A 26,153-nucleotide genomic window follows, 5' to 3' on the forward strand; every position below is an offset into this window, starting at 1 on the left:
ATATTAGGTGGCAGTACTTATAATATTCTTGTTATGGTCAGCTATGGTCATGCAGGGTGCAAATCCAAGCCTCCAGGTAATGACATCACACTTGCATGAAGTAAATCAGACAGCGACGTTAATTGTGAGGTGGGGTACACTTACACTACATGCACATAAAAGTCCTGTGCATGACTGCTATAGGCCTGTGATGTCATGCTGTTCTCACAAAGCATCATGGGGAACTAGGAAAAAAAAAAAAGGTTTGTCTACGCCAGGAAAATATATGGCAAACAAGGTCACCGGTGAACATAGCATATTCACTATGAAAAACACTATTGGCGAATTTTACCCGACTATGACGGGTTGATTCCAACTTCAAGCCTGTGGAGGAATAAACAGCATTTGGTTTAATGTCTTGAATAAATAAATAAATACGCAGTTGTTTTGCTGTTCTTGACTTTCAGAATTCTGTATGAGACGTTATTTTCTGGCATCAGCAGATCTTGGACTTAAAAATGTTTCTCTTTCAGAAAATCATGTGAGAATGAATAACAAAAAGAAAGGGAAAGAGGAAAACATACTGATTTAATTTCCCCGAACGCGAATGGCGAGATATAACAGGGTGTTCACTCAACAGAAATGTTTTACTGCCGAAGCTGGCAAGTTTTCCCAGGTGATACATACAGTATACTCCTTTATAAGCAGGTCTACCTTGAATTTATCCCTAAAGCTTTCACAACAGTCTGTATGCATCCTTGATTTGAAGCTCAAAATGTAGAAAATAGGGCGGCACGGTGGCGCAGTGGGTAGCGCTGCTGCCTTGCAGTAAGGAGACCCAGGTTCACTTCCCAGGTCCTCCCTGCGTGGAGTTTGCATGTTCTCCCCGTGTCTGCGTGGGTTTCCTCCCACAGTCCAAAGACATGCAGGTTGGGCGCATTGGCGATCCTAAATTGTCCCTAGTGTGTTCTTGGTGTGTGCGTGCCCTGCGGTGGGCTGGCACCCTACCCGGGATTTGTTCCTGCCTTGCACCCTGTGTTGGCTGGGATTGGCTCCAGCAGACCAGTATTAGGATATAGCAGGTTGGATAATGGATGGCTGGATGGATGTTGAAAATAAATATGTTACACAGCAAGATTTCTCAAAGAAGTCATCAAAGTAATCGAAAGGCAACAAGGCGGATATGCGTACCAAATTTCATCCCCAGGTGATTAATACAGTTTATCTAATGTAAATCGGTTGAGTTATCCTTGAGTGATGCCTGCATGCTTGTACAGGACCTCACACTTATTGAACTTCCTGGTCGCCTGGTCAGATAAGAGCAGAAAATCCCACCTCCTTCCCAGAATCCTCAGTAGTTCTTGTGAGTCACACATTCGTTCATTGGCTCTTCCCCCCTCCTCAGAATTGTTCCCAAGAATGTCCTAAAACTAAATCAAATATTTCATTCTACCTAGCCACCTGACCCAGCATTGTGTTTTTTCCCCCAATTAAATGCATTCTTCCGTGTTCTGTTTGCTTTCTTTTTTTACTTTTCTTTTTCGTTAAATTCTGTCACCTGCCCTCTTTCTAATGTTGTCACAGCCTTATTCTTCGTAGGAGCGTGGTGTACAGTTGCACTTAGCTTTTGTTGCCGAGTTTATTCTTGTACCGCGCAGCAAACACACACCTACAAGCATCTTATTGTGTGCTTCACAGTGCGGCCCCCTTTACAGAAGTAAACTGGTTGGGTGAGCCGCTCTTCCGGAATGGCTCTTGGAATACGGCCAACTGTTCACCATTCTGCTTTTTCCTCTTTAGCGTCAAGTTTCAGTCCGCTTTGGTGCGAACGTGGAAAACATCTCCTGTAGCAATACATTCTGACAAATGCATTGTTGGCACCGCCAGTTTCTGCAGTTGTATGTGACAGGAGGTAGGAATGAGAACAACGCAGACATGTCGTATACCTGAATGTGTGGTAGGCTTCAACCTGGAAGAACTTAAACTGGGTCAATTGGGTAAGGTGGTTGATGGTTAATGGACAGTACTCTTTACAAAGCAAATTCATTCACATAATAAACCGGCAAAGAACACTGCCGCCCACTAGATAACTGGGTAAGGCAATAAATAAAGCAGGAGAAACTCCTAAGGAAGCCGCCATAGAGTCTGTGGATGTTCTCTACGTCCAATCAGAACATTGAAAAACGTGTGCCGAGTTGACACAGGTGACAAATTTCCTCAGGCGGTAACTCTCTAAAGCCGATGTCACATTACACAGCTTCTAGTCGGAGGGGTTATCAAACCAGTGACTGCCACCTCTGATCTCCTCGCCAGAGGATGTTAGATTACTCAACCTAGAAATCGAAGAGTACGTCAGAATAGATGAATGCGTAGCTTACAGAACCAGTTTCACGTCTCCAAATTATCGCAAGTTCAACTCTTTTTTCCGACACCAATAACGTGATGCAAATGGGGTTTGGGCTACATGGACATACGGTACTTGGGCTACGTGTAAATTTCTCCATTTTCATAAAACGTGTCGACATTAGTATCCGTTTTCACTTTTCTTCCTCATGACCCCCTTGGTGTTGTAGAGTGGATGGGTAAAAAACGAAGCGTTTTGAAAACACAGACCCTTAATTGCACTCTGATTAGTTTGAGCTTATTATGCAGCCCTTTATTATTACACTAGACAAAGAGCCCATTTTGACAACGTAAAATGAAACGGGCACAAGTGGAATAGTAATAAGTATAAGCACCACAAACCTGATATAGGTGTATTGAATGAATGCGTAACTGAATCAGAATGCGTAATTAGGCCTCGAGCTGTAGTCGAAATCGCCTTTCAGGCCTCTAGAGCTTTAATCGAAGTTGCCTTTCTCTTTGAATTTTCGCGGCCGTAAATCCGCCGCCTGCCGCGATGTCGGTCTCGTAAGGTTTTTCGGGCAGCTGCGCAGAAGGCGACTGCGCATTCGGCTTCGGACGGACGTGAGTGAGTGAGGAGGCTGGCGAATTATGTATTAAGATAGCCGTTATTACATATCAAGCAGCCTTACCACGTGCACTTCAGAACAGGTCACCCACCTGAGGCTAAGCAAGTTCTGGACCAGCCAGAACTTGGATGGATGACTCCTCAAGGAAAGGCTTGGGTTTGCTGCTAGAAGGTGGTGTTAGTGAGGCCAGCATGGACTAACTACCCTGAGGTCTGAATGTGGATCCCAATGCCCCAGTGCAGTGACATTGACGCCATGTTATAAAAATGGTGCCGTCAATCGGATGAGACGTAAAACTGAGGGGCTCACTCTCTGTGGTCATAAAAGATCCCTGGGCACCCTTCGTCAAGAGTAGGGTGTATCTCGATGTTCTGGATAAATTGCCCACCATGGTCCGGTCATTATGGCCCCCTAATCATCCCTTGTCTCTAATTGGCTCTTACAACTTCACCACCTAACGGCGTGCAGGCACAAAACTGGCATGTTGGTGTTACACATTGGTGGTGGTTGAAGTGGCTCTCCACTTTCGTTGTAAAGTGCTTTGAGTAGTGGAAAAACATTATTTAAATGTGAAGAATTATTATTATATGTATTCATAGATATGATGACCACAACCACAATCCCTCCTTTTGTTTTGTCTCTGTTTTTGAGTGTGTGTGGGCGGGTCAAGGCTGGGAGCGTCCCTGGGATCCTCTATAAAAAAATAAATAAATCACCGTCATCTTGATGGTGTGAATCTTAGTGGCACCGGACCGCTACATGCGTATGCATCGGAGAATCGACTTCCGGGCTCAGCTATGGTATGCAATACCACTCCAGGAAGAGAGGGGGCACTGTCTCTAATGGAATTACCTCATTTTTGTCCTCCACATTGCCAAGAAAATGTCCAGTAAGAGCAACTGGGCTTCACCTTTTCCAATTGGGCTGGTATAAAACTCAAATTTTTGGCTTCCATTTATATTTAATGAGTTTCTACCTTGTACAGTGATCCCTCGCTATATCACGCTTCGACTTTCGCGGCTTCACTCTATCGCGATTTTTTTCTCATACACGCTTACGTCACTACGCATGTGCTTTCAGAGAACTTTTATCTAAGCCCCACGATGGCTCCTAAACGTGCTGCTTTTTCTAAGCCTTCTGACAATGAAACTAAGCGCCGGAGGAAGATGCTTACCATCCAGGAGAAGGTGAAACTCTTGGATATGATCAAAGATGGCAATACCCTACAAAAGCCTCCTCACGCATATGAAAAGACAGCGCCAGCAACTGCCTATCAAGATGTTCTTCAGCCGCGCACCCAGACACCCACTGCCTATTCCTAGTACTCCTTCAGCGGAAGAAGACAACGACGCACCTGCTGAAGATACTGCACCACCTGAAGACTCTCCTACTGAGCTTGTGCCTTCATAGGTTAGTGGTTGTGTGTAAGAACTGTGTGTGTGTGTAATTAAATGTACAGTACAATAATAATAATATGATATTTGTAAGGTCTAATATGTCTTATTTTCTCTTATTTTGTCTAATATATTGGGTAATACGAGTGTAATGGTGACTAAAGGGTGTTATTTCATGTCTAGAGGGCTCTAATAATGTTAAAAAACGTATTTAGAAGGTCGTAAACAGGTTTTCTATACTCTAACTGCGAAAATATTCAATTTATAAATAAATAATCCTACTTCGCGAAAAATTCATTTATCACGGTAGAGTCTGGAACGGATTAACCGTGATAAACGAGGGTTCACTGTACTCCTGTTGTTTTAACAAATCTGCATTTACTGTGTAGGTGTACCAGTACTGTATTTACTAATTAGTATAAACTATATTTGTATTTGTGATGATACCAGATTCAAGAGTATTTATTGTCAGTTCATCCATATACAGTAGTACAGCATACAGTGAAACGAAACAACGTTCCTCCAGGTCCATGGTGCTACATAAAACACAGGACAACGAAGAATCCACGACACATAACATAAAGACACATAATATATAATAAGGTGCATGTGAGTCAAATGTGCAAACATGTGCAACACCGCAGAACAGAACACGTATCAGATATCAGTCCGGTCCATGAGTGTTCAGGAGTTTCACTGCTTGGGGGAAAAAACTGTTACACATTCTGGTAGTGAGGGCCCGACTGTTTTGGTACCTTTTTCCCAATGGCAGGAGCATAAACAGTGAATGTGAAGGGTGTGTTGGATCGTTCACAATGCTGGTGGATTTGCGGATGCAGCGTGTGGTGTAAATGTCCATGATGGAAGAGAGACACCGATGATCTTCTCAGCTGTCTTCACTATCTGTTGTAGGGTTTTTGTGATCCCTGACCGTGCAATTTCCAAACCAGACAGTGATGCAGTTGCTCAGGATGCTCTCTATGGTTCCTCTGTAGAATGTTGTTAGAGTAGCTGGTGGAAGATGGGCTTTCCTCAGCCTACGCAGAAAGTAGAGCCGCTGCTGAGCTTTCTTGGCTAAAGAGCTGGTGTTGTGGGACCAGGTGAGGTTCTCTGCCAGGTGGACACCCAGGAATTTGGTGCTATTGACGACCTCCACAGTGATGAGTGGTCTCTGGCACAGTGCAGGTGTTTAACTAAATAATTGTGTCCCATGAAATGCAGGGCTCTAATCGGGTGCAGGTGTGCGCTTCACCTCAGGGATGATTGGCTGATCACATATACACATGCAAAGGTGAGCAGATCAGTCAGGTGCCTCATTCACACCTCATGGGTAGTGGCATATGTCACTTAAACCCAATCAGGTCATATAGAAGGAGCCTGCACGGCAGAAAGGGAGAGAGAAAGAGAAAAGGAAAGAAAAAAGAGACTCAGATGTTAAAGAGATGGAAGAAGAGAGCTGGTACAGGAGAATAGAGGCAGGAGCATGTGGCCGCCACTCAAGAGGGGACTGAGGGTCGCTCCTGCTGAGCAACCTGGGGGACATAGGAGTGACGACTGCTCCAGAAAGGCTCTTTCACAAGGTCAAGAATGGCAGCGAGAGTTGAAGCCCATCAAAGGGGAACTGGTGACGGCAGCAGGACGTAGGACGTCTCCTCTTGCTGCAGGATCCCATAGGGGTTAGACGTCGGATTTTAGAAGTATGTGCCAGGGCTCATGTCTGCTTTTAGAAGAACCGGCCTGTGATTTTAACCTCTTTAATGGATTCTTTATTGATCCGTTTTAATCTCCATGTTCACTTGCTTTGATGGGATTGTTTATTCGTTGTGGATGATGTGCTGCACTGCTTGCACTTTCATTTTTTGTTGGTTTGTAATAAAAGCATTGACACTTTTTATACAACACCTTGCTGGATGTGTGTGTCCTCATTTGCTCGGCTCATCTCGGTTCATGACTATGGATGGTTTCAGGGTGAAGAGGCTCCCTGGCAGTGACAAGAGAAGCATGGAGCTCACCCGGAACATCACAGCATTTCAACTGAGAATTGTTCCCATCGCTCTGCACCTGCACTTACTGGGAATTCCACATTCACGGGAACACTTACAAGTCCCAGTCCCCATCACAAATGGGGTTCAACAGCTTACCCAGGCCTCATGCCACTGGTTAGACACACAATAAACGATTCGATGTTGTGCGCATACAACCCCGAACTTTTAAGGACATCACAGACCTGTTGCTGCTCAAACTCCCATTTTGCTGTTGCACAACAGGCCTCTCAGAATTGTTTATCTGCTACGTATGACTGAGAATAGGTAAGGAGTAGACAGCGAGTGTTACAAAATGGAATTTTGTAACATTTGTAACAGCGGTTAAGCAAATCCATGGCAATGGAATCCACTTTAAGTAAGGATTTACTGTGTATACTTTTTAATGTTACATTTTGGGAATTACGTGCCGCCATTTTGTTTTTTTTAATGGTTGTCGCCATTTTGTGAAACAGTGGCCGTTTGCAGGCAACGTGTCCTGCAAGCTGTAATACTATTTAAACCAGCATCTTGATAAACACTCTATCAAAGATTGTGATTATTTGCTAAAAGACTTTACGTGTGCGATAGAATAAAAAGACTTTCAGAACAGCAACCTTCACTGGTGTTAATATTGACTTTTATTTAGGTTTGCTTTTTTGGGTTTTGTTTAAAAGATTGTCAGTCTTCCCGGTTTCATTGCAGTTTTTATTTCTTGGTTCTTTAACATCCGTGGATGCCATCTTCCTTTCTGTAGTAGGAGCCTGTTGGAGTTTTTAACCAGAAACTAGAATGCCACACATCCCGCTATGGCATTTTAAATATCCTAACCACAGTGTCATCACAGATAATGGAACAAGTCAGCAGTGCTTGTTGTCAATAAACAAGATGGCTGCACAACAGGGTCAACATGGCAATGATAAAAAATAAATCAGCTACAGACAAGAATAAACTACATATACCAAAAATGAAAAGGGGGATTCTGGGTAAAAATCTAAGAACTATTCACTATTCAATCTAACAGTACCAATACCAATGGAAGTTCTTTAATTGCTCTGTTTGTGGACATCCTACTTTCTGAGGGCCCTTGTCATGCAGACGTTGTAAGTTTGTGACTGGATACCAGTAATTACCACACTGCAAGATGTGCAAACTGTAACGGATCACGGTGTGATTCCCCAGCAAAACATTTGGCGTAGTTGGCAGGATTTGTGGATGTTGTGAACTGTAGCGGCGGTGGGGATGCACAAAAAGGAGGAGCTGGAAGGGGAGGTCAGATGATGTCACTGGGGTGCGTTCCGCCTGCAGTGATTATAGGCAGTCTCCGTACGACCGAAAGTCGAAGTTGATTAACTCCTCTCACAGAAGAGAAACTGCCTTTGCAGTCCAGATATTGTGAGTTTACAGCTGGGCACCGGCAGTTACCTCAGTGAAAAAAAGAAAAATGTGTGACAGGGAATTGTTCACGGTGTGCTTCCCAACAGAACACTTGGCGTAGTGGGCAGGATTTGTGGATGAGTGAACTGTAGTGGCGGTGATATACAACAAAGTGGGGCCATGTGAGACATCACCAGAATGCTTTCCGCCCGCAGTGACCATAGGCAGTATCTGTACGACTGAAACTAGAAGTTGTTTTACTTCTGTCACAGTAGAGAAACTGCTTCTAAAAGCCTTTGTAGTTCAGATATTGTGAGTTTACAGCTGGGCACTGGCAGTTACCACAGTGAAAAAAAAATGTGTGACAATGGAATGGTTCACGGTGTGCTTCCCCATCAAAACATTTGGCGTAGTTGGCAGGATTTGTGGATGAGTGAACTGTAGCGGCGGTGATGCACAAAAACGTGGAGCTGGGAGGGGAGGTCAGATGATGTCACTGGGGTGCGTTCCGCCTGCAGTGATTATAGGCAGTCTCCGTACGACCGAAAGTTGAAGTTGATTAACTCCTCTCACAGAAGAGAAACTGCCTTTGCAGTCCAGATATTGTGAGTTTACAGCTGGGCACTGGCAGTTACTTCAGTGAAAAAAAAAAAATGTGTGGCAGGGAATTGTTCACGGTGTGCTTCCCCAACAGAACACTTGGCGTAGTGGGCAGGATTTGTGGATGAGTGAACTGTAGTGGTGGTGATACACAACAAAGCGGGGCCATGTGAGACATCACCAGAATGCTTTCCGCCTGCAGTGACTATAGGCAGTCTCAGTACAACTGAAACTAGAAGTTGTTTTACTTCTTTCACAGTAGAGAAACTGCTTCTAAGAGCCTTTGTAGTCCAGATATTGTGAGTTTACAGCCGGGCACTGGCAGTTACCACAGTGAAAAAAAAATGTGTGACAATGGAATGGTTCACGGTGTGCTTCCCCGTCAAAACATCTGGCGTAGTTAGCAGGATTTGTGGATGAGTGAACTGTAGTGGCGGTGATGCACAAAAACGTGGAGCTGGGAGGGGAGGTCAGATGACGTCACCAAGATGCGTTCAGCTTGCAGTGACTATAGGCAGTCTCCGCACGAACGAAAGTGGAAGTTGTTTTACTTCTCTCACAGTAGAGAAACTGCTTCTGAGAGCCTTTGTAGTCCAGATATCGTGGGTTGACAGCTGGGCACTGGCAGTTACCACGGTTAGCTTCCCCATCAAAACATTTGGCGTAGTTAGCAGGATTTGCACTGTCGAAGGGTGGAGCGTAGTGGTGTTGCTGCACAGAAAGGTGGACACTAAGTCAGGGTGCCCAGCTGACATCACTAGGAAGCATTTCCCTTGCTTACATACAGTCTCTGCACTCCCAAGAATGGAAGGTCATTTATGGCCCTCGTTATAAAAAAACTGCTTCTTGTAATCCAGAAGATATGAATTTGGGGCTGACCACTGGTAGTAACCACTGGGATGAATTGCGGTGAGATTCTATGACAAAACACCCAGATTTACCCAAATAGCATAGCAGGAAGGTCCAAACATTTTTACATATTCAAAGTGTCGAGGGAGCACGTCGATAATACTGTCACCCGCAACCTACCTTAACTTAGCCAATAAAGGACAGACTGGTCTCGCCCAGGAATCCATTTTTGATACACCTTATCTTTTCACTAAAGTCACTTCTTTAAAACTTTCTATTCTGGAACATTTGGTTTAGCACAAGCCCTTGCCATCACCCCTACGGAAAAAGAGCGGGCCAATCCTAATCCCCTAAACTTAACTCTTCCCCTAACCCATAAAGGATGGACTCTTAACTCGTTTCCTTCAATTTGCTACTCCTGCTGCAGTCAGTTCAGCACACACCATCAGACGCTTAACAAGAAAAATTTTCTTCTTTTAAAGATTAAAATGTCATCATCTGTTGCATAACTGGAAAGGCTGACAAGAAACCATGTAGAAAGGTGGATTGACAATTTGAGAAGAAAAACTGTCTTTACCTAGCAAACCCACATTATATTGTGCATTGTTAATGTGGCTGCGACGAGTCTCCCTTAAATAACGTGCACTGTGCTGTACGCTGCACGCAGAGGAGTCAAAGTGTAGATCTGCAAGTCTTCTGTCGCCCACTCATTATAAATGTGACCAAAACAAACATTACATCATAAAAAGACAGGACTAAAAGAGATGCAGGCAAGCTTTCAGAGATACACTCTCCACACATTTAAAAATTATCAACCTTTTCTTGCATGAGTCTCTTGTGAGCTGAAACATAACCTCAGTTTCTCGGAAAAAAGAAATAATTTCTATATATATTGTATGTTTTCTGCAAGATTAGCTTACCTGGCAATGGAGAATGGCAGAGGTAAGATCAAGGCTGCAGGACCAAACCACTTCTTCACTGTGAAAAGAAAAGAAACAAACAATGCACTATTAGTTCAACCTGCCCTATAGTTACGTTGTCACGGAAAGCTATTTTATTCCTTTTATTTTTTGCATTTTCACTTTAGTTTTGGCTTGCCAATTTTTCAGACTTGTTAGATTTCACAGCGAGTACTTTTGCCAGCTTTATAGCTAAACAGCTGCTTCATAATCTAAAAAAAGAAAATGTTCTCATTTCAGATATTACTGAATACTGAAGGTACTCAGCTATGCGATACATCAGGAATTTATTTCCTTGAAGAAAAGAAGGAAAGAAAAAAAAAAATATGGCCTCAGTGGCAGTTTAAACCAAGCAGTCACAAGGTGTCAAAATTTCAGATCGGAACCTGTCTTGACTGGATGCTACATCTAGAAATGTAAAGTACCTTTATACAGAATTATTATTAAAAGTGACAATTAGAAAGACTCCAGTGGGAGCAAGCCAAGGTCTTCTGTCTATAAAGTCATGTATAGAGTGCGTCAAGCCAGATAGATAGATAGATAGATAGATAGATAGATAGATAGATAGATAGATAGATAGATAGATAGATAGATAGATAGATAGATAGATAGATAGATAGATAGATAGATAGATAGATAGCGTAGTTGGCAGGATCAGATAGATAGATAGATAGATAGATAGATAGATAGATAGATAGATAGATAGATAGATAGATAGATAGATAGATAGATAGATAGATAGATAGATAGATAGCGTAGTTGGCAGGATTAGATAGATAGTGTAGTTGGCAGGATTAGATAGATAGATAGATAGATAGATAGATAGATAGATAGATAGATAGATAGATAGATAGATAGATAGATAGATAGATAGATAGATAGATAGATAGATAGATAGATAGATAGTTGGCAGGATTAGATAGATAGATAGATAGCGTAGTTGGCAGGATCAGATAGATAGATAGATAGATAGATAGATAGATAGATAGATAGATAGATAGATAGATAGATAGCGTAATTGGCAGGATCAGATAGATAGATAGATAGATAGATAGATAGATAGATAGATAGATAGATAGATAGATAGATAGATAGATAGATAGATAGATAGATAGATAGATAGATAGCATAGTTGGCAGGATTAGATAGATAGATAGATAGATAGATAGATAGATAGATAGATAGATAGATAGATAGATAGATAGATAGATAGATAGATAGTTAGATAGATAGATAGATAGCGTAGTTGGCAGGATTAGATAGATAGAGTAGATAGATAGATAGATAGATAGATAGATAGATAGATAGATAGATAGATAGATAGATAGATAGATAGATAGATAGCGTAGTTGGCAGGATTAGATAGATAGCGTAGTTGGCAGGATTAGATAGATAGATAGATAGATAGATAGATAGATAGATAGATAGATAGATAGATAGATAGATAGATAGATAGATAGATAGATAGCGTAGTTGGCAGGATTAGATAGATAGATAGATAGATAGATAGATAGATAGATAGATAGATAGATAGATAGATAGATAGATAGATAGATAGATAGATAGATAGATAGAGGCACAAGGTAGGAATTAACCATCATTAATCACAGAGCACTTTTGTTGTTACACCACACCAGTCGACCAAACATCGATTTTTCAAACTGTGTTTAGATTTGGAAACTCATAAAAAAACAAAACTCCATGTAAACACCATGACAACATGCTAACCTTACACAGACAAGGCACCTCAAATGGGAATTGAACTGAAGTGCGAAACCCCAAAAGGCAGAACTTAAGTTGTGTTCATCTTCGAGAAGTTCACAAGTCATGCCTTCCCAAGATATAGTAAGGTCTAATAAAGGATTGGTGTCATAACAATCCCCGGCCTGTTTCTGCTCAGTTTCCCCCACTGTATGACTGGGAAACACTGGCTCTGATACAAAATGATCAGATTGGTGTCTTCACGAGATGGCCTGTCAAGCCTGATGAGACATCAAATGGGCTTAACTTACCTGCTCTTTTATTGTGTTCTGTTAAGGCCGCATCACAATTAGTTACCTAACTAGCGATTTTTAGCCATAGCTCTCATTTACACAATCTTAGCCAGCACAAAGCAAGTGTTATATTTCCTCCAAGGTCTCTTACCTGGATGGCGTTCACGTTCTTGTATTTTTTTTTAGTTCACTTTTGGGTCATTATATAAAGTTGGCGTTACTTTTATGCTCTATATGCGTTGTGTACTACGCCTTGCTTATGTTGCATGTGTTTTATGGGTTGTCCCCCAAGGGGCGAGGCCACCTTCCGAATCATCGCTTGCGAATGACTCGGGAGCATCAAGACTACAGTTCAGAGGGGAAACGCGGTCACCGACCACCTCTTTATCTTTCACTCGCCCGTTTCCGATTTGACACTGGAGGCTCCACCCCTTCTGCCCCACAGGCTATTTAAAAAGAAGAATCGGCAGACGTCCGCGTTCGTTCACAAACTGGATTCCAAAGAGCACAGAGCTCTGAAAACTTTTCTGAATCCAAAGTACAGGCAGCAGTACACCCTGAGCGGTACGTTTGCCTACAGAAGGACATGAAAGCCCTGGAGAAGAGTGGTGCACACTCACCAACTTCAAGTACTAAGCCTTTGGTTTGCATTCAATGTCTGAACCAAAGCTGCTATAAACACCACCACATGCATTCCCATCATTCTTTTTTTTTTTTTTTAAAGTCGTACTTTGTTGGGTGGGGTGGCACGGTGGCACAGTGGTAGCGCTGCTGCCTCACAGTTAGGAGACCCGGGTTCGCTTCCCGGGTCCGCCCTGCGTGGAGTTTGCATGTTCTCCCCGTGTCTGCGTGGGTTTCCTCCCACAGTCCAAAGACATGCAGGTTAGGTGTATTGGCGATCCTAAATTGTCCCTAGTGTGTGCGCCCTGTGGTGGGCTGGCGCCCTGCCTGGGGTTTGTTCCTGCCTTGCGCCCTGTGCTGTCTGGGATTGGCTCCAGCAGACTCCCGTGACCCTGTAGTTAGGATATAGCGGGTTGGATAATGACTGAATGACTGACTGACTTTGTTGGGCTTTCTGAGCAGAACTACCTTGGTATCTCGGCTATACGTTCATCTTGCAGCCTGCTAGGTGATGAATCAGTTAAAAAGAGCAATCCAATTCAATGATGACCATTTAATGGGGTGTTTTATAAAGCACAGCCATGCCGCAATTCCTGTACCATTAACGAACAATTACCGTGTCATTCACTATAATTTGAAAGACTAATGAGAGCCCTCAGCTGGACTGATGATGTTACTAAAAGCAATACCTTTAATTTATTTCCGCAGTTTGCATCACATTTAAGCGCGATTAAAAATAGCCCATCGGATGCTCCTACGTTTTTTTCCTTTGCATCCTTTTCAAAGAAAATGACATTTACGGCACTTCCCACACTTGCCAGAGTTACCTTTTCCTATCTAAAACAACTTCCACGAATTTGGCACCCTCCTGGCTTCTTAGCTGATTTCTATTCAGGTGCAGTGCAAGAAATGATGGGAGGGAAGCGAAGAGAAGGAGAGTAAAATTCTGTGCACAATAAAACGTCCAAAAAGTGGATATAAAATTACAGGATCTGGGCTGCTCCTAATGTGAGTAATCATCTAGCCGTTAATGACACCTAATACTCTATTAAGCTAAGCCAGCGGGACATTTGGAGGGGTTTTTCAATTCATTTTTTTTTTTCCTTTTCCTCTTTCCTTTTCGGTAACAGCTGTGATGGATGGCCAGCAGCTCAACCCGCCCGGGATGCCCAAAAGAATAAAAGGATGTGGGAAGGCAGCTACTTGTGGACACTGACTCCCCCAAAGCGCTAGATGGCAGCTTCCCTGGACTGCATCACTGCCCCGGACTCCCGCAGAGCACCATGGGACATGGAGTCCGACGACATGGCCCTGCTGGGTACCGTGGGTTGCTGCCAAGGGACGCTGCAAGAGTCAAGCCTCACCCATAGCCCGGAAGTACTGTCAAGTCACGAGGACGGAAGCTCCGAAGCAAAAAGCAGGTTCTCCATCTGACACGGAAGTGCTAGCAAGTCACGTGGACGGAAGGACAGAAGCACTTCTGGGTCGAGGACTATATAGAGGACTGCTGTGAACCCAGCAAGCAAGCCACAGCCAGGAAGTAGTAGACAATGCTTGCTGGGAGGTGTGGAGGACATATATAAATAGAGAGAGTCTGCATGTTCTCCCCGTGTGTGCGTGGGTTTCCTCCCACAGTCCAAAGACATGCAGGTTAGGTGCATTGGCGATCCGAAATTGTGCTTGGTGTGTGTGTGTGTGTACCCTGCGGTGGGCTGGCACCCTGCCCGGGGTTTGTTCCTGCCTTGCGCCCTGTGTTGGCTGGGATTGGCTCCAGCAGACCCCCGTGACCTGTGTTAGGATATAGCGGGTTGGATAATGACTGACTGACTGTGTTGTGTGAATTTCCCCTTGGGATTAATAAAGTATCTATCTATCTATCTATCTGTCTATCTATCTATCTATCTATCTATCTATCTATCTATCTATCTATCTATCTATCTATCTATCTATCTATCTATCTATCTATCTATCTAATCTTGCCTACTATGCTAATTATCTATCTATCTATCTATCTTTTCTTTCTATCTATCTATCTATCTATTATATAGTGCCTTTCATTTCTGTCTATCTATCTATCTATCTATCTATCTATCTATCTATCTATCTATCTATCTATCTATCTATCTATCTATCTATCTATCTAGCTATCTATCTAAATAATCCTGCCTACTATACCAATTATCGATCTATCTAATCCTGCCTACTACATTATTATCAATCTATCCATCTAATCCTGCTTACTATACAAATTAACTATATCTGATATTGCGTACTATACTAATTATCTATCTATCTATCTATCTATCTATCTATCTATCTATCTATCTATCTATCTATCTATCTAATCTTGCCTACTATGCTAATTATCTATCTATCTATCTATCATATAGTGCCTTTTCTATCTATCTATCTATCTATTACATAGTGCCTTTCATTTCTGTCTATCTATCTAAATAATCCTGCCTACTATACTAATTATCGATCTATCTAATCCTGCCTACTACATTATTATCAATCTATCCATCTAATCCTGCTTACTATACAAATTAACTATATCTGATCTTGCTGTACTATACTAATTATCTATCTATCTATCTAATCTTGCCTACTATGCTAATTATCTATCTATCTATCTATCATATAGTGCCTTTTCTATCTATCTATCTATCTATCTATCTATCTATCTATCTATCTATCTATCTATCTATCTATCTATTATATAGTGCATTTCCTATCTATCTATCTATCTATCTATCTATCTATCTATCTATCTATCTATCTATCTATCTATCTATCTATCTATCTATCTATCTATCTATTATATAGTGCGTTTCCTATCTATCTCTCTATCTATCTATCTATTATATAGTGCGTTTCCTATCTATCTATCTATCTATCTATCTATCTATCTATCTATCTATCTATCTATCTATCTATCTATCTATCTATCTATCTATCGATTATAGGCCTGGTGCTTTGGACACTGTTTTCAAGAAGACAAAGTATTAAAATACTTCTTGGTGCTTTTAATCTGCGTCCTGTGCATCTGTCTGTTGGGTTAAAAGGGGGAAACAGTGCCACCTAGTGTTCACACGGCCCACAGTGCCACATCTCCTATGGGGTCCCACCTGGTTGGCTGGTGTGCACCATCTAGTCCGGCATTCTGTCATTTCTGCGAGGCTCACAGGATCTGTGTGAAGTTTCCATGGCTTCAACCTCAGTTCATTAAAGGTTATTCTGCTGAAATTATAACTTTTTTTTATTTCACCACATTCTCCTTGGTGGATTGTTTTGTTTTGTTTTTTTTAAACACTTGTATAAATCGCAATTCCACTTGTGAGGAGTACTCCCCTAATGCCAGTCCAAACGATGCAGAAAGAAGCAGCCTAAGACCAGGCAGTTGTAGGCAGGTAAACAAAGAGCTTCTTAGTTCACAGAGTGCTCACTGGGTCAGCGTGGCATAGACATGCTTAAGAATAGCATCCAACCAAAGCGACATCTGCAACATCTGACGTAAGCTGACAAGCGCCACGGCCTTGGATTATATAACAGGTCCTGGAGTTCACAACTTCAGTGGCGCGAGATGCACACGTGGATGCGCACAAGGCCCGCGAGCAGGTAGACACACTGGCATATGCTCAAAGGCATGCTTGCTGGCGCTTTGCCACCCTGAAGCTACACACGCACAAGGATGAATGAATGAACAGACAGGCAGATGATTAATTCCGATCAATGCATTTTTCTTTCATTTTGGAAAACACGGAGATCTTCTCTTAGATAGATAGATAGATAGATAGATAGATAGATAGATAGATAGATAGATAGATAGATAGATAGATAGATAGATAGATAGATAGATAGATAGATAGATAGATAGATAGATAGATAGATAGATAGATAGATAGATAGATAGATAGATAGATAGATAGATAGATAGATACTTTATTAATCCCAATGGGAAATTCACAATTAGCTGTTTCAGGAGAAATGGAATGTTCAGGAGATACTTTTAAAAAGATGACAGCACAAAGTCACACAATAAGTGGCACAACAAGCTATTTGAAGTTAAAACCACCGTATTAAAAATAACTCTTACTAGCCAATGTTGACCTCCAGCAGCAGACCCCTGCAGCCCACAGGACACTAGCATTGTCTCATGGAAGAAAACACAATACATACAGTATAACATAAGTGCATTTTTTTTATATTAAATTGTAACATCATCTATTGCCCTGGAGATGGGAAGAACTGAATGCCTGATTGAAATAGAGTGCTGCATATGACTAATTAGGGTCCTGTGGCTGGAGCGGACACAGAGGGGTCTGCCACTGGAGGTTTGCAGCTGGACTCTATTGTGCCCAGCACATGGGCAAGACTGAATGCCCGATTGATATGGAACACTCCATATGACAAATCAGGGTCCAGTGGCTGGAGTGGACAAAGAGGGTCTGCAGCCCGACTCTATTGTGCCCTGAAGATGGGCAAGACTGAATGCCTGATTGACATGGAACACTCCATATGACAAATCAGGGTCCTGTAGCTGGAGCAGACACAGAGGGGTCTGCCACTGGAGGTTTTCAGCCAGACTCTATTGTGCCCTGCAGATGAGAACAACTGAATGCCCGACTGATATGGAGCGCTCCGTAAGACAAATCAGGGTCCTGTGATTGGAGTGGACAAAGAGAGGTCTGCAGCCCGACTCTATTGTGCCCTGAAGATGGGCAAGACTGAATGCCCGATTGACACTGAGCACTCCATAAGACAACTCAGGGTCCTGTAGTTGGAGCGGACACAAAGGGGTCTGCCACTGGAGGTTTTCAGCCAGACTTTATTGTGCCCTGAAGATGGGCAAGACTGAATGCCCGATTGACACTGAGCACTCCATAAGACAACTCAGGGTCCTGTAGTTGGAGCGGACACAAAGGGGTCTGCCACTGGAGGTTTTCAGCCAGACTCTATTGTGCCCTGGAAATGGGCAAGACTGAATGCCCAATTGACACGGAACACTCCATAAGACAAATCAGAGTCGTATGGCTGGAGCAGACACAGAGCGGTCTGCCAATGGAGGTTTGCAGCAAGACTATATTATGCCTTGGACATGGGTAGTTCTGAATACCTGATTGATGCAGAGCACTGCATAAGACAAATCAGGGTCCTGTGGCTGGAGTGGACAAAAGAGGGGTCTGCAGCTTGACTCTGTTGTGCCCTGGAAATGGGCAAGACTAAATGCCTAATTGATATGGAGCAATCCATAAGACAAATTAGGGTCCTGTGATTGGAGTGGACAAAGAGAGGATCTGCAGCCTGACTCAATTGTGCCCTGGAGATGAACAAGACTGAATACCCAATTGATGTGGAGCGATCCATAATTCAAATCAGGGTCCTGTGGCTGGAGCGGACACAGAGGGGTCTGCCACTGGAGGCTTTCAGCCAGACTCTATTGTGTCCTGCAGATGAGAACACCTGAATGCCCGACTGATATGGAGCGCTCCGTAAGACAAATCAGGGTCCTGTGATTGGAGTGGACAAAGAGAGGTCTGCAGCCCGATTCTATTGTGCCCTGAAGATGGGCAAGACTGAATGCCTGATTGATACTGAGCACTCCATAAGACAACTCAGGGTCCTGTACCTGGAGCGGACACAGAGCGGTCTGCCACTGGAGGTTTTCAGCCAGACTCTATTGTGCCCTGGAAATGGGCAAGACTGAATACCCAATTGACACGGAACACTCCATAAGACAAATCAGAGTCGTATGGCTGGAGCAGACACAGAGCGGTCTGCCAATGGAGGTTTGCAGCAAGACCCTATTATGCCTTGGACATGGGCAGTTCTGAATGCCTGATTGATGCAGAGCACTGCATAAGACAAATCAGGGTCCTGTGGCTGGAGTGGACAAAAGAGGGGTCTGCCAATGGAGGTCTGCAGCCAGACTTTATTGTGCCCAGGAGATGGACAGGACTGAATGGCTTACTGTCATGGAGGGCTTCACAAGACAAAATAGGGTCATGTGGCTGGAGGAGACCTAGAGGGTCTGCCACTGGATGTCTGCAGCCAGACTCTGTTGGATGTTGACAGTTTTGTAAAAGGCTGGATGGTCTATTGGGTTAAGCTGTGTCTTGTGCACCACGTCAGCTACAGCTGAAGAAACTTCCTTAATAAACGCTTTGTAACATTTTAGTAATAAGTAACCATTAGTAACCATAATCAGTAGTTAACCTTATTTAATTGATTCAAAAAATGAAATGGTAAAAAATCCATTTTGGTAAATAGCATAAAAAATATTCCAAGGGTATATTTCTCAAAGAAGGTTTTATTTTTGAGTTACACCTGAAGGTGTCAAAGTCAAGGCCTGGGGGCAGGATGTGGTCCTTGGATCTTTTTTAGGTGGCTTCATCAATGTTCAAAACATGTTGCATATAACCAGTCATAAGGGTTAGTTTTCTCCACGATCCTCTTTAATGTGTGTTTATCGTATCGGTATACAAGAACACGTTTGCATTTCCACTTGTGCTAAATGGGATCGCTATTCATTTCTGATCACTTCTGAGAGCCAGAACAGAATGTCATTTATTAAAGTTAAAGCTAAGACGCCTGACATCTGGGACCTTGTTAACAAGCAATCAGTCAGTCACCCTCTCCAGGAAGCCTCATCTGAAACTGTGACAGAGTTGATGCCAGGTGAAGACTCACTCACCCTCCTCCTCCTCCTCCTACTCGCCTGACTTTCACAAGTCAAACTTACAGTACGTGCAGAAGGTGACATTGGCCGCATTAAAGTGGCACAGCCAAAGAGTCACCCAACTCGCCGGTCCAACTCTTGAGGGACTTCATATTTGCTAATGGGACTTCATAGCTGCACATTGATAACCTTACAGTACTTCATCCACTGGATCACCTCATGCTGTCTGTCTCTTCTTCTAATTTTAATGACAGCAGGAGTTCACATAAGGACAGGCAGATTTTAAACATTTATGAAGAACTCAAAGAAAGGATTTATTTTTGAGTTACACCTGAAGGTGTCAAAGTCAAGGCCTGGGGGCAGGATGTGGTCCTTGGATCTTTTTTAGATGGCTTCATCAATGTTCAAAACATTTTCATTTATGAAGAACTCAGCCACTGGTAACTCTTTTACAAGTTAAGGAGGACAGTCATGGACCAGTTATTGATGAGTTTCTTCAGTGGTGAGATTGTTCCTTTTAATGCAGGGGTGTCGAACTCCAGGCCTGGAGGGCCGCAGTGGCTGCAGGTTTTCATTCTAACCCTTTTTGTAATAAGTGACCAGTTTTCACTGCTAATTAACTGCTTTTCTTTAGCTCTGCATTTAAGGATTCAGTCCCCTGAATTGATTCTTTTCTTCGTTAAATGGCAGCCAAGCAAATGAGATCTAAAATGAGGCAACAGCTGACCAATTAAACTGGGGATTCAAACTCCAACCAATTTCACTAAAGCCAGTTTCTTAGCTAATGTTGACTTTTGTCGAAATTCAGGGGTAGAGGGCGGTAATCGGCTGTAAACTACGTCAAAACTCGCCCTTACATTTTAGTTCGACTCTCTTTGCCAGAAGGAAGGTTAAGCAGCTTTCTTGTATTGACCTTGATTCCTTGTGTGAGTAGCGCAGAGCAAACAATTTCTAAAATGGCATTGACATCTGGCGAGAGACTAAAGCGAATGTGCAAATTAAAATACTCCGTGTGTGTTTTACATATTATCGCTGAATCGGACTCTGACTTGTCGGACTTGGAATTTGATGCAAGTGATCAGGAGATGGATATCGAAAATGAAAGTGAGGTACCAGCATTAGTTGATCAGTCCCCAGCTGATCTCGTGGTGCTGAACACATTTGGGTAGCTGATGCGCCTACTGAGGACCACCACTTATGATGATGACAATAGGTACAAGCCATATTGCGTCACACTGAGACTGCCACCGCTGCCCCATGCATTCCTGCTGGCCATCGAGGTGCCCCCGCGTAGCCACAGTGATGCCAAACATGTGCAGCCACAGTACGTAGCAACAGACATTTTAGGTTGATTTATGTTTGAATCCATTGCTGTGTGTGCTTTTCAGAGTTTTTTGGAAAAAATTTACAGCCCTCAAAGAGTTAAGAGTGCTAAAGATAGATAGATAGATAGATAGATAGATAGATAGATAGATAGATAGATAGATAGATAGATAGATAGATAGATAGATAGATAGATAGATAGATAGATAGATAGATAGGGCACTATATAAAACAATGATAGATAGATAGATAGATAGATAGATAGATAGATAGATAGATAGATAGATAGATAGATAGATAGATAGATAGATAGATAGATAGATAGATAGATAGATAGATAGATAGATAGATAGATAGACTAGATAGATAGATAGATAGATAGATAGATAGATAGATAGATAGATAGATAGATAGATAGATAGATAGATAGATAGATAGATAGATAGATAGATAGATAGATAGATAGATAGATAACAGTTAACAAGAATGTTCAATAAATCATGTCATTTTCTAACCTGCTTAATCCAGAGAAGGGTTGCAAGGGTCTGCTGGAGACTATATCCCAGCTGGCATAGGGAAGGAGGCAGGAACACACCCTGGACAGGGCGCCAGTCGATCTCAGAGCAAACACACACTAGTGCCAATTTAGCATCACTAATTCATGGAACCTGCATGTCTTTGGACGGTGGGAAAAAACTGGAGCACCGGGAGGAACCCCATGCAGACATGGAGAGAACATGCAGACTTTAAGCAGGGCGGACTCGGGACGTGAACCTGGGTATCATTATTGTGAAGCAGCAGCCCCACCAACATGAATATAAGTCTTTCAATATATTCAATATATTATCAAATACTGAAAGTCATATTTAACAGTAAAAACATTGTTTTCTACCTTTTGATCAGACTTTGGGTGTTTCACATCATTTCCTGGCCCTTTCACCTTGTGTGCCATTAAATACAGAAACTCAGAACTGATAGGCACCATCTGAGGCATTTAACTGCTAACTGGAAACCCGTTAAAAATATGGTAGATACAGAAAACAAAGTAGTGCTTATGCTCATGAAACACTGTATACCGTATATACTCGCGGATAAGTCAGGACTTGATTTTACTGTATAATTTCTGCCATTTTATAATGTTGGTCATATAAGTTGAATGCAGAAAACTCACGCTATTGGCATAAGGGATTATGATATGCTAATGCCCACCATGGAGCACACAACCTTATTTTTATATGTGGGTGCGGCAGTGCGCTGTATCAGCGTGTGCTCCTAACCTCTGTCTCTCTCTAATGTGCCTACGTGACCACACGGTGATACCCAAACTATTCCGAAGTGACGTTTGCACTGATTTGTGTTTTTTTTGTATCTCATACACCTTTATCATAAGAGCATCCCTTATCTACAATGGAGCGTTCGATCAGAAGGAAATATGAAGCTGGTTTTAAATTAAAAGTCGTTGAAGTAGCGAAAGAAATCGGTAACTGCGCTGCTGCAACAAAATTTGATGCGTGTGAGAAACGGTGCGAGATTGGATGTAAAAAAATATATATTTTTAAGTGTTGCATTTTTGAACGCGCGGGTGTAATAAGAATGTAAGTTTAATGTCACTGTGCTCTGTACAAAAATTATTTTATAAATCCATTCACATGTATAGGACAGGCCAAAGTTAGCACACAGGGGCTTTCAGCATTTAGAACTGCTAGGCAAGCATTTGAAGAGAGAAGGTACAACTACGAAAATAGGCAGTGTACTATTTCTGTATGTTAGAGATGAAATCGAATCCTCTCCTTTCCTTGTTTGGAACCTAAGTAAGGGCCTGCATGTGGAGAAGACAGTATATAAAGACTTAGACAGCAGCCAAATACTTCAAAGCCGACGGACGGATGGGTGATATCGTCATCCGTCCTGAAAAGCCTTCCAGCGCAGCGACGAAAAATGGCAGACTGTATAGATCAAGAGCCCACCTTGGTATTGCTTCCCGTATGGCTTCCCGTCTGTACTGCCGTGTAAATCGTCAGTAAAGAAAGCCAAGTTATTTTCTCTTATGTGATTTTTACCGCCGTATCACTATGGGAGAGGTATCGCCTTTTAATGAGATGCTGTTTCTTGCTGTTAATTAAACCCGTCATTTAATTCCATGGCTTGTTGCTGCTTTCATTCTGCCACAGTAGACATTTCCAAAACTGTTGATTTTCTGTTTTACTGAGACCATCACCTTTCTTTATTTTCAGCTATTGTGTGATGGACACAGGTTAGCTGGTCATGTGGTGGCTTGTTTTGTGTCTCATTATTGTTTGGAAAAAGAAACAACTAAAGGGGTCTGAGTCACGTCAATTAAAACTAAGGCAAAAGAAGTTAATTAGCAGCAAAAATTGATCACTAATTAAGGAGATGGTCAGAATGAAAACCTGCACCCAATGTGGCTCTCCAGGACCGGAGTTCGACACCCCTGTTTTAATGGGTACATGTAAGACCAAGGATACGGTTGTAGATTTTAGGTGTTCCTCTCCTCACACTCTTTCAACATTTATAAAAAGGCAATCTGCAGAGATGGTGGAGCACGACAGGTATCTAGGAGCCTTCATTGATAACAGGTTCACCTTTAATTTCAATACAGACAGGTCTCGAAGGAGGGAAAACAGTTCTTCTTTCTAAAGAAATTCTAGTTTTCAAGTAACAAAGCTTTAATGATAGTTTTGTTTTTTATTTTTTTAAATACGTTTCTCTGTCTTAGTCGGGCAATTCGCCATGTGGCGGTTACTGTCAGCCAGCCTTGAACCAGCAACCTATAAAGACGTACTCACTAAGCAAAAAGCCGCAGCTTTTAAATCGTAAGCAGCGAACTTCCACGTTTGTGACGTCAAGCTGGACTCCCTTTTCCGATCCCCGGCTCCTGTGTGCACTGCCAGACGATTTCATACGGCGAAGAGTAAAAAGTAGAAGTGCCGAAACAGCATACTGGTGATTATCAGCTGATTTCAAACACTGTTGGAATGCAGGAAAAACTCCGAGTATACCAAACAGAAGTGCCAACATGGAGTATCAGTAAGTACCAACCCACCTCCCGAGTGGTCAAAGGAAACGGGAAATACAGAATCACCTCATAGAACTTCTCACAGCTGAGAAACTCAAGCTGGCAGTGCCTGAATGTTTTTGACATATGAGGACAATGTACTCAAATCGTGTCAGAATGCATTTGATACTGTGCGAGTAGGGACTTTACAACGCCGAACGACTTCTTTGCGATTTTTATGACACTCTGAGAAGGATGCACTAAAATCAAACATCAATGGTTCAAGGGGAAAAAAAAACAAGAGGCAGTATCCCTGGAGTTTTGAAGATATTGGTAGAAATTTTCGGTAGTAGACCAGGGGTTAGGGTTTCCACCTACTACAGTAATCCCTCCTCCATCGCGGGGGTTGCGTTCCAGAACCCCCCGCAAAAGGTGAAAATCCGCGAAGTAGAAACCATATGTTTATATGGTTATTTTTATATTGTCATGCTTGGGTCACAGATTTGCACAGAAACACAGGAGGTTGTAGAGAGACAGGAACGTTATTCAAACACTGCAAACAAACATTTGTCTCTTTTTCAAAAGTTTAAACTGTGCTCCATGACAAGACAGAGATGACAGTTCCGTCTCACAATTAAAAGAATGCAAACATATCTTCCTCTTCAAAGGAGTGCACATCAGGAGCAGAGAATGTCAGAGAGACAGAGAGTAAAGCAAACAAATCAATAGGGCTGTTTGCTTTTAAGTATGTGAAGCACCGCGGCACAAAGCTGTTGAAGGCGGCAGCTCACACCCCCTCTGTCAGGAGCAGAGAGAGAGAGAGATAGAGAGAGAGAGAGAAAAACAAACAATCAAAAATCAATACGTACCCTTCGAGCTTTTAAGTATGTGAAGCACCGTGCAGCATGTCGTTTCAGGAAGCAGCTGCACAAAAGATAGCAACGTGAAGATAATCTTTCAGCATTTTTAGACGAGCGTCCGTATCGTCTAGATGTGCGAACAGCCCCCCTGCTCAATCCCCCTACGTCAGGATCAGAGAAAGTCAGCGCAAGAGACAGAGAAACGTAAGGTGGGTAGCTTCTCAGCCATCTGCCAATAGCGTCCCTTGTATGAAATCAACTGGGCAAACCAACTGAGGAAGCATGTACCAGAAATTAAAAGACCCATTGTCCGCAGAAATCTGTGAACCAGCAAAAAATCTGCGATATATATTTAAATATGCTTACATATAAAATCTGCGATGGAGTGAAGCCGCGAAAGGCAAAGCGCAATATAGTGAGGGATTACTGTACATGTATATGCTAAGCGAAATAGAGATTTTTTGATCGAACCCTCTCACTAGAATTACTAGGAAATAGCTCCCAGTTAACACGTGGCATTATAATACCAAGAGGTTGTGAGAACCGCTGGTACGGGGTATTGAAAGAAAAAGTGACCACACACGCCAAAGAGTATTGGGTAGCAGAGTCAGTACCGCATAGTGGTGAGTACAAGATGACCCCTCTGGATTAATGAATGACCCTTTAACTCCATGTCACATTAGACGACTTTTCCAGTGATTTTCAGTTGTAGCTTTCATTTACTTAAATCTTATCGAGTCAGAAACACTGTCTGGTACGTCAAACACAAAACTGTAGAAGTACTGGCATGGAGTATCAGTGAGTATCGGCACACTTCCTGATTGGCAAATGGGAACTGAAATGTCGATTCGCCTCATGGGACTTCTCATACCTGACAAACTCAAGCCAGCAGTGCCTGAATGTTTTTGACATATTAAAAGCTCATAATGCACTCAGATTGTGTCAGAATTAAACTCATACCTTGCGAGTAGCAATGTTACAACCTTCAGCGACTTTCTTGCGATTTTCAAAAAAGGCCTCAAGAGCTCCAAAACTGGACTAAAACCGTGTAGTGTCTGTCTGCCCCTGGTTCAAGTGGGAAAAAAAGGAAAGAAGGGGCAGTACTCTAAATATTTCAGCATTCATCCACTTTAGGGGGCTTTCCTCATACATATAAGTTAGTAGACTGAGACATTTTAGGAAAGAGACTCTGAGTTAGAGTCTCCCTCTCGTAGATACAGTATATAAGCTAGGAGAATTACAGATTTTCGGTAGGAGACCATAGTATCCTCTCGCTACATTTCCCGGAGAGGACTGGTAAAAAAGCTGGTTAACACATGTGGCACTATAGTACAGAGAAGTTGTGAGAAGTGCAGGTATGTAACACCGAAAGAAGATCAAACACCGAAGGGTAACAAGTAGAAGTGCCGGTACTGCCTCCTGCTGAGTACCAGATGACTTCAAATACTGCCGGTACAGAGGAAAAACTTAATGGTACTACAAACAACAAAATGTAGAAGTGCCGACACA

The 26,153-nt window shown here is 42.5% G+C and overlaps 1 protein-coding gene across 1 annotated transcript in view; it reads right to left on the bottom strand.

Annotated features, from left to right (window-relative positions):
* The window catches only part of hivep2a (HIVEP zinc finger 2a), a 220,718-nt gene that overhangs the window by 94,193 nt on the left and 100,372 nt on the right, over positions 1–26,153 (bottom strand). Inside the window, exon 2 of the mRNA XM_028792422.2 lies at positions 10,113–10,170. The gene's annotated coding sequence lies outside the window, so the exon portion shown is untranslated. The remainder of the gene's footprint in view (positions 1–10,112; positions 10,171–26,153) is intronic.

Source organism: Erpetoichthys calabaricus, chromosome 15 (genome assembly GCF_900747795.2).
Source record: "Erpetoichthys calabaricus chromosome 15, fErpCal1.3, whole genome shotgun sequence".
NCBI lineage: Eukaryota > Metazoa > Chordata > Cladistia > Polypteriformes > Polypteridae > Erpetoichthys > Erpetoichthys calabaricus.